Source organism: Phytophthora infestans, genomic scaffold, assembly GCF_000142945.1.
Source record: "Phytophthora infestans T30-4 supercont1.89 genomic scaffold, whole genome shotgun sequence".
NCBI classification, from domain to species: domain Eukaryota; phylum Oomycota; class Peronosporomycetes; order Peronosporales; family Peronosporaceae; genus Phytophthora; species Phytophthora infestans.
In genome coordinates, this window is record NW_003303670.1 from 473,784 (window position 1) to 481,157 (window position 7,374).

Consider the following 7,374-nt stretch of genomic DNA (forward strand, 5'->3'; position numbering starts at 1 on the left):
AGGATCCACGTACTCATGCGGCGAAGCTTGGATTCCAGCTCCGTTAGCGCACGCTCGGCATCCGCCCACTCGGATGTCGCCTTGTCCCGCTGGAGCTCGCTGTCTGCCAGTTTCGTTTGGATCTCATCCCGCAATCGAGTCATACGCACGAATTCTTCGAGCGCGTAATCTCGTCCGGCAGACGCCCTCTCGAGCGACTCCTTGGTGTCTTGCAACTCCTCAGAGAGTTGAGCCAGGGCCACATCCGGCGACGAGGGAGGTGGATTTGGCGCGGGGGACCCTCCACGCGCCGACCCTAAGGCGGATCCGTCATGGGCGGATCCGTCATGGGCGGATCCCACATAGTCGTTGGTCACCACCTCCTCCTGGGTCAAACGCAACTCGTCACGGAGGCGGTCCAAGCTCACATCCGCAGCTGCCCTAGCAGTCTGGGAATCCTCCAGATCCCGCTCGAGGTCGTGGATCCGTGATTGGAGTTGGTGGATCTCAGATCCGGCGAGTGCCATCTCCCTAAGGAGATGGTCGTTGTCATCTCGCATAACGTCTCGTTGACGGGAGGCGCGATCCAGCCGTCCGGTCAGGTCGCGGATCTCGACCGCCTGATCAGCCAACAGGAGTCGCAGGTCCTGCGACCGAGAGGCCGCACGGTGCTCCCACCCCTGGATCTCCATCGCTTGGTCATGGATTTGGGCCCGCAAGGTCTGAAGTTGGGTAGTGTGTAGAGACGCAGCTTGGTCTTGGGCATCTTGAGCCGTCTGGAGCTCCGCCGTCAGGGTTTGCACCTGATCGGAAAGAGCCTGGGCTAGAACCCGCAGATCGGTGGGCGACATGGAAGACGGACTGGCCGGAGGTGTGGTGGATGGGACCTTGCCCGACGATTGGCCGGTACGCTTGGCGGGAGACATGTGTCGCGAAGGAGAGAAAGCGGTTGTGGATGCTGGTGATGCACGTCGTGGACGCTGTTGTGCAGCGCCGACCACGTACAGGAGGCGATTGTGGTGAAGTGCTTTCTCAGAAATAAGAGAATGGTCCAGACGCGGGGTCACTATCCCGAATCAGTGACAATTTCAAGTGATTATAGAGGATTTGGGTTGTTTGGCACGGGTGCAAGTTGCCTGTGGTGGATTAGCCATGGCGAGCAGCACCCCGTATGGAATGACGATGGATCTGATATGAGCGATGTACGAGAAGGCAAGATCCACCAAGACTTACCTCGGATCCACCCTTACCTGGATTCACTAAGATGGATATGGGATATACTATACAAGAGTGGATCGAGTGTGGATCCTATGAAGGAAGGATGGTCGGTGCCCTCTGACGGTGGATCTAGCAGCCACGGCTAATGAAGAGTCAAGATCCACCGCGAGGTACCCCGGATCCCATACTCCTGAGTTCGTATCCAAGGAGGGAGGATCCCGCCTGGAGGGACCTGGATCCAGGGTATAGGGATGAGGGATACAGTGGATCTCGAACTTTCGTGGGACAACGGAGATCACAGACGATTGCAAGATGATGTTGGATGATTGGAGAGTTCGGATCCACGGCGAGTGTACCATTACAGTGAGGTGGATCCAAGCGACCTGGATCCGGATGAGTGTACCCATAATAGGGTGACCATGATGATTACGTCATATATCCGGTGGATCTGAAGATAACACAGCTGGGATGATGGGTCAAGGGAAGAAGGGACATGCAGCCGAGCCTGGTAAGGGATTTAGCAGATGAAAGACATAGAAGGTAGAAACCCAGGCAGGTATAGGCTTAAATATCAATACAGTCCTCAATTTGCACTGTGGAGGGCAAGTGACCTGTAGTCGTCTCGGGGGTTGGATTTGGCCTCGGGCGATGGCCGTAACAGGAGTGAACATTGACCCTGGACAAGGACAGCGTCTACTTCGCCCGCCAAGCATCAGGTCTCACTATGGAGTAATCAAGATCACGAACTAGAGAACAAGTGGGCACGGAATCCTAACGGGATCATCAAGTGGAGATCAACTACGTATAGCGTTTCGACGGGGATTGGATTTGGCCTCGCAGAACATTCGTAGCGGAGATGAGCATTGGCCCGGACAAGTTTCGTGTATACTTCGTCCCTAGGGAGTAACTCAATAAATAAAGACTCCAATTTGCACAGTATCACGCAAGTGCCTTCCTGCCCTCAAGAACCGGAACTACATTGGCCGTACGAGCTCCGAGAAGGTTGGGAATTGCGAATCTAGTGTTGGTAGTGATAACTGGATAATACATTGGCCAGATCCTACAACCTAGTGAGCTTTTCCTTTACTCGTGCAGATCCGACAGGTTAACCGAATTTACTACTTGGTCGGTTACACCCTAGAGGTTCTCAACTCTCAAGATCCCGTCACAGGAGGCGGCAAGTACGACTTAAAGGACAACACAAAGGCAAGGGAACACACCCGCAAGGCAACCCTACGGCCGGATCCACGATCTAGGCCCCGGATCCATAAGCTCGAATATTCGCTTAGGATACGGAACCATCCACGGACGCAGAGTGAAGATTTTCCACTGCTGCTCCACCCCATCCCCACGTCTCGCCAAGACACTCAAGCTTCACCACTTGAACTCTTCGGAAGTTACCGAGAGAGCAGATCCCGCCCTACCGACGGGTACACAAGGTGAGGAAAGTTCAGCAGAACACGGATCATCGGGGGACCCCCTCCGTTAGTCGGTGTCTGGGCGCAGTTGGTAAGTTGGATCTGGCAATCTCGCAGATTTTGCTGATCCCGCTACACCACATGGACATGGTGGATGCTGGTCCAAGTGGTGTCCCGTTAGTTCAAGAAGCTGTCACCGAGTCTTCGCGTAAAGACGTGGACCCTGGGGATCACGACGATGTTCCCGGTCTTCCTGACGCGCCTTCGCCCCCGCTTCATGGTCCTTCCGATGTGGCCAAGCCACCAGCTTCGACGATCTCTCCTTCTCCAGCAGACGTACGTGCCGCTGAAGAAGCTCTGCGTGAGGCCGAGAAAATGCGACTCATGTTCGGCTCAAGTGATGAAGGTGAAGAGTCGGACCAAACTGTCCCACACGGCAAGTCTGCTTCGGCGTCCGTTGCGACGTCCAAGACAGTTGAAGTCTCGGGAGTGGTGTCTACAGCAGGGCCTGCCCCTGTTGAAGCTGCTCTACAAGCCTCCGTGTCTTCAAAGCCGGCTCCGACCGTTCCGACAGCTGCCATGCAAAGCGTTTCTTCGTCCGACCTATCGATGGAGATTGATGACGACTGAGATGTTGATGATGATCGTGGAGATAACGTGGATGACGATGAACTTTCGGTGGTTGATTCTCCTGATGGTCCAAGCGATGGCGGTGATGATCCGCCACCTACCGAGCATTCAAGCGCAGTTGATGATGAAGATGTCGAAGATTTTGACGGCAACTGAAGCGGTCTTGTCCCTGCTCGGCCTCCGACTCCTCCTCGGCCAAATCCTTCGCCGATGGCTACTTCGCCAATCATAGTCGGTAGTCCGTCTCCTTCGTCATCGGCAAGTCACCAAGCACCACCATCTTCACCTCCTGCTCCGGTGTCTCCTCGTCCGATCTCTTGGACTCTCGATGCTGGACCTGGGCGCAAGATCACGGCTACCTACACTTCGGTGCCGCGTCGTGGTGGTGTACCGTCGATTGAGCCGTTGCCTCACCGGGTGTTGCCTGGTTCTCGCCCCACGGTACCGGCTTCGTCCACCTTGTCACCGTGGGTGCTTCCGTACTTGGGCATGGAGTTTGTCGACGCCGGTGCCAAGAAGTGTTTTAAGCGACTATTGAGCTTAACCCTTCCCGAACCAGCTGGTGAGGTGACCGTACGTACAACGTTGGAGGGTCTCCAAGTGTACTTCGACTATTCGCATCCTGATCACCCGTACCAGCAACTTCGGCAGCTCTACCCTCGTGTAATGGGCCCAGCTCCAATTACATAAGTAGCTAGATATTTTTTTAGTTTTTACATAAGTAGGTAAAGTGGCACACGGGTAGCGTGTGCCAAGGTGTCATCATCTGATTGGTCGATAGTGAGGAGCCAGACTCACTTATTGACCAATCAGATAAAGACATGTGTTTGAGTGGTTCACACGAGGCCAGGGGTAGCCGCCCTGGTCCTGAATAATATCAGAGTTGAATTTGACACAAACCTAAGACTTGGTTTTATTATTGCGAGCTTCCTCCGCACTATAGTGTAAGCTAGTAACGGTATCTCTTACCCCGTTACATCTCGTCAAGCGTGTCTCTTCGCCACCGTCTACTTCGATCCAAGCGTCCCCATCTCAAAGCGTGCTCCGATTGAGACCCGTCTCAAGATGATCTGGGCGAACCTTCGGGGTGACGGCGGCAACCAAGGTGACCTCGGGTTCGCGTTATGGAAGCGTCTCCACTGGCTCCCGGTGGCTGGCATTGAGCGAGGTCTCGTTGAAGAAGCCAAGAAGGTCGGCCACGACAAGGAGCTCTTGAAGGAACTGAGAGCTCTGTTGAAAAAGATCTTCAGTGAGCGCGACCGTCGTGCCGATCGTCTCCGTAACAAGCGCCGAGAACAGTACATGGCGTGGTGTCGTGACTCGGCTTCCTCCGGTACCTCCCACACGCCGTTCATTCGTCCTGAGTTGCTTTTGGAGCCGTCCAAGCCATGGTACCCGATGGAGAACTTGCCGTTCGCTCCTCGGACTTCCGACTGGCTTTCCGAAGCTCCGGCTCTCGACGTTCGTCAGCCCTGGCGTACTGGATGGATGAACGCGCCGCATCAGCACCCGTACAACACCACGTACTTCCCGTGCCAGTGTGATCCGGAGCTTTTCAATCCTCGTGGTACGCGTTTCGTGGATGTGTATCGAAGCGTACTTGTTGATCCGTATCTGGATGCCAATGAGTTTATCCCGACCTGGCGTTCGTTGTTTGACTCGCCACCGGGTACTCCACGTCCCGCTCTGGCTGCTGCTCCTGTTGAAGCTGGTGCCGATGATTCGCAGGGTCCGGCTGCGGCTCCAGCTGCCGAGGCTCAGGTTCCTGATGAAGAGGAGAAGGAGAGTGGTGACTCGACTTCGTTGGCGCTCTTGGCCACCGCTGCCAGGCAATTGAAATCGCTTTGAATCCTCGCTGCATGTTTCCCGACGTTCTCCAGCGTCTCGGCTAACGGTTGAGGGGTCCCGCGAGGTTTCGTTTTCAGTGGTCGCTCCTCAGCTGGCATTCATGTTTTCTTATTCTTAATCCACTTCCTCAGCGTAATCATGTTCTTGTTGTTCTTCAAATGCATATACAAATTGTTGTTGCAGTAGCTTGTTTCGTCTGTTACCACAGGCTGCATCGCCCTGTGGACAGTTCACACGTGATCCAGTCACGCTAGTCTTCGTCCGCCACTTGCGCCATCTGCAGCCGATTCTCGCTCTTCTTGACTCGCAAATAGTCGTACAGCAGACCTCCACATGACAAGTAGGATGCTGGTTCCCAAGTTGGGTCTTCATAGCCCACCCACTTGACTTTGAACTCGCGTACAGCGCGCTCCGTGCTCGTCGACAGTGGTGTTCCGTCGTCAAGGATGGCCTCGACTTCATATTCACCGGCAACTTGATCTGGTTCCCAGCTGTCTTCAGGCAACAGTTCCTCATCGAAACCAAGTCTTGCTTCATTAGTCGCGTCTAGTACCAACCGAGTGTTCGGTCGATTGTTGAATTCGTTGACAGCCTTGAGTCTTGACACATACACTACTGGGTAGAAGCGATACCCACTTCGGTCCGGCAGTTCCAGCTCGTACGCAAACTCTTCCACCTTGCGCTTGATCCGAAAAGGTCCATGCCACCGATGAGCTAATTTCTTAGTCAAGCCCGGTTTGACACGTTCCATGTACAGCCACGCCCGGCTCCCAATCTCGAAACGAGATCTCGGTGGGGCTCTTGCAGGATCATCTGTCTCTTTCGAAGCTTCTGGAGGGTCCACCGAGTGTTCGTTTCCACTTGATTGAGGTACAGCGGCTTTTTCCAGTCGACGCAGGGCATCATTATGCTTTTTAGCCCTTCGCTCCTTTCCTACAGCCTGATAATCTTTGGCCATTGTGAGGGCGATCTCATGTTGTCGATTGATCTCACGCCGCCACGCCAGTGCGTCAGACTGCTTGCCGAGTCCTCGTTTAAGTGATGACGACATCGCCCGCAGTGTCGACTGCGCATCCCAACCGTGAACAAGGTAGAACGGTGTTTCCTTCCTCATAGTGTCCTGAGAAGTATTAATAGCAAATACCAGCTTCTCCGCAATTTCGTTCCAATCTTGCTGTAGAGGGTCTTCCGCATACACTCGTACGGACCCATCACTGACTTCACCGAGCGCTCTTGTTGTCCATTAGCCTGTGGCCGATAGCTTAACGTTGCTCGTGATCTTGACTGCATCATCTCTGCGAACGCTTGGAAAACCTCGCTCATGAAGCGTGGGTCGCCGTCGTGCCTTATTAATGATGGGGCTCCGAACCGTCGGTACACACATTCTTCGAGCGCTTGGGCAACACTCAGTGCAGTCGTATCCGACGTATCTATGACGATAACGAATCCCGTGAACGAGCACTGAAATAGGAGCAACGCCGTGTTGCCCCTGCGAGATTTCGGTAGTGGGATCACAAAATCCATCGAGACGATCTGGAAAGGTCGTTCGGCTAGTACGTTGCCATAGAGTATCCACGAAGCTGCGGACGGCTTTTACTCGAGCTGCAACCTGGACATGACTTCACATGCTTCTCCACGTCAGCGTACAAGCCGATCCAACAATAATCGGACTTAACGGGATGGAACGTTCTCACCACACCTTGATGTCCATCTTCCAGCGAGTCGTGACAGTTCTGTAGGACCTCTTGAATCATCGTTGTTGGTACTACTAGCCGCAGCTTGGTATCATCTTGCCAACCGTGGTCGTACCGACGATTCAATCCAAGATAGTGAAGCACGCCGTCTTCTGATAACACGAACCGGTCAGCGTAATTCCAGGCATCTCGAGCTTCTTTGTAACTCAGCTCTTCTGCTTGGCCCTGAAGCATCTTCGTGATGCTAAACCACTTCTGCTCTTCGTCTTGTGCCACCATTATCCGTCTGCGTCGTTCCCACTGTATCGCTACCGGGTCAACATCTTTCGCATCGGGAAATGCCGCTGGTATAGTCTTGTGAGGATGGTCTGGCAAATCTTCGCCGATTGAATCTTCGTTGGACGTCTCTCGTCGTTCTTCATGCTGTTCTGGAGCTTTTAAGACCCTCCCGAGTGTTCATCGGCGAACCTGACGCGTTTCTCGGCTTTCGTCTGTCGCCTAGTCATCACTGCAATATTACCATAATCGCAATCTGGTGAGCTGTAATCAACCACGAAATTTTCGAAAGTTTTCCACTTTGAAGACTC